Raw genomic sequence first — 2,484 nt, 5'->3', positions numbered from 1 at the left:
AGCAAAATCCTAGCAAATAGAGTGCAGCAAATCATCAAGATTGCACACCATTACTATGTAAGATTCATCCCAGATATGCAAGGATGACTCAATACACGCAAATCTATCAATGAAGTACACTGTATCAATATACCAAATTGAAAAACCACACATTCATCTCAACTGATGCAGAAAAGACTTTTGATACCCATCTCTGCCAAAACAAATCAAGAAGAGGGAAATAAAAAAGTAAAAAATGTAAGTTTAAAAATAAGAATCAAACAAAACCAATTTTTAAATTCTTTATTGTACATTTTTACAATTCTTGCACTTTACAGTGATTTTTGAGAGTGATTACATTTATATTTATAGTTTTTTTCTGATTAACTCATTTTCTCCCCCTTTTCCCTACCCTGATTCTCATATTCCCTTTGTTCACACTTATTTATATTATCTTAGCTACTTTTATGATGTGTAGTTTTTTCATTAAGTGGGCTTATTTTGTTTTTGTATGTAGTACATTTTTATTCCTCATTTAATTTCTCCTCCCTACTTACCACTTGCCCCTTGGCCCACTTCTCTATTGGAAGAGGTCCATACCTTTATCCCTCTATATCATTTATCCTTTATCATTGTCTTTCTTTCAACCTTGCCACACTTAAAGGAAAGATATTATACTATATTTGAGATTCTGAATCTGATTTATTTCACTAAACCTCATAATATCCAAATTCATATATCTTCTTAAAAATCTCTCAGCTGCATCATTCTTTATAGCTGTGAAGGATTCTGTTACACATCATTATTACATTTTCTTTATCCAATTGCTTGTTGATGGGTATGTAGGCTGCTTTCAAGATTTAGTTGTAATGAATTGTGTTGCTATAAATATTGATATGCATGCATTGCTGTAGAGGTATGTGCTGGAAGCCTATTGTCCCTGGAAGCAAGTAACAAAGAACAGAAACTAAGAACAAGAACCTAAGCAACAGACCCAGTCCTAGCCCAGACCCAATGAGTGTGTGGGAGAGCTTCCTGCTACCCTGCATCGGCGGGACCTATTACTGGTCCAAGCCCAGGCACAGTGTGGGTGAGACCCTCTCCCGCCTCCTTGGGACACACCCAACCACTCCGCAGCACCTCCCCTACCCTGACCGCACAGTAGTAATTTCTGCTGCGTTCTGGGAACCCTCAGACCCAGTCCTAGGCCAGGTCTAGTGAGTGTGTGGGAGAGCTTCTGGCTACTTTGGGCCGGAGGGCCTACTACTGGTCCCAGTCAAGGTGCGGCATGGGTTAGACCCTCTTCCACCCCCTTGGGATGCCCCTCCACCATTCCACCGCACCTCCCACACAGAGTAGGAATTTCTGCCCCGTTCTGTGATCCCCCAAACCCAGTCCTAGGCCAAACACAGTGAGTGCAGCTGCCTTGCCGCCCCTAATCCAACTTGTCCCCTACAGGCTCAACTCAGGCCTGGCATACAGGCCTGGGGTGAAACCCTGCAGCTGCAATCCCTGCAGAGAGTGTAGAGGATAGAACCATGCAGCTAGTCAAGGAGCAGAAAATCTTGACAGAGGGGCACAACAGGTTCAACCTCAAGGGCAACAGCAGGAAGGAGCTGAGCACAGCAGCCAGACCCACGCCAGGCACAGCTGGATAAATCCAAACTTTGTAGATCTGCACCTGAACTTCAGTATGTGCTAAGGTTATAACTACAACGAAGATCTACAACAAAGGTCAAAAGACAGTGCTACACAAAATGATGAGAAGGAACAAAATGAAGCCTCAGAAGCCAAGCCCACCTGTAACAAGTGCAGAGGACACTAACACAGAACAAATTGGGAAACACACAGCTGAAAGCAAAGAGTCAACAGCTTCTGAAATAAAGAAACAGCTGCAGAAAGGTATAGAGAAACTCAGATTGGAAATAAAAAAAAGAAATCCCTGAATTAATGACATCTGCACTAAAGAATCAAATGCAGAAACACATGGAGGAAACCCAATGCCCACCCAGAAAAAGTGCAGAGGACACTAGCACCGCTCAAATGCATGAATTAAGAGCGTCGGTATTAAATAAGCAAGAGCAGAACGTTATACAGAAACTCAGAGCGCAATTCTTTTCCAAAATAAAAAAAGAATTCTCAGAACTCATAGAATCTGAAGTAAAGAAGCAACTACAGAAACATAGGGAGGAAAAGCAATCTGAAAAAAACACTGCAGTAAAAGAATTTATAACTGCTTCTAAAGAAGACATTGATAAAAAAAATATAGAGGAGATTGGAAAAATGACAGATTCCTTGAATGAGCAATACAGGAAAGAAATAGATCACATGAAGCAGAGTCAAAGAGATATAGAGGAAATTAAAATCTCAATCACAAGCTTGAAAAACTGTTTAAGAGAAAGTGAAGACAGAGTTTCAGATCTTGAAGAAGCTGGTGCAGCTAGTAAAAAGATAAGAAAGGATTTTTTAAAAACAATGAGGATGCAGGAAAGAATAATCCATCAC

This window comes from Octodon degus, unplaced genomic scaffold (assembly GCF_000260255.1).
Source record: "Octodon degus isolate 3935 unplaced genomic scaffold, OctDeg1.0 scaffold00378, whole genome shotgun sequence".
Classification (NCBI taxonomy): domain Eukaryota; kingdom Metazoa; phylum Chordata; class Mammalia; order Rodentia; family Octodontidae; genus Octodon; species Octodon degus.
This window is presented reverse-complemented; position numbering follows the sequence as displayed.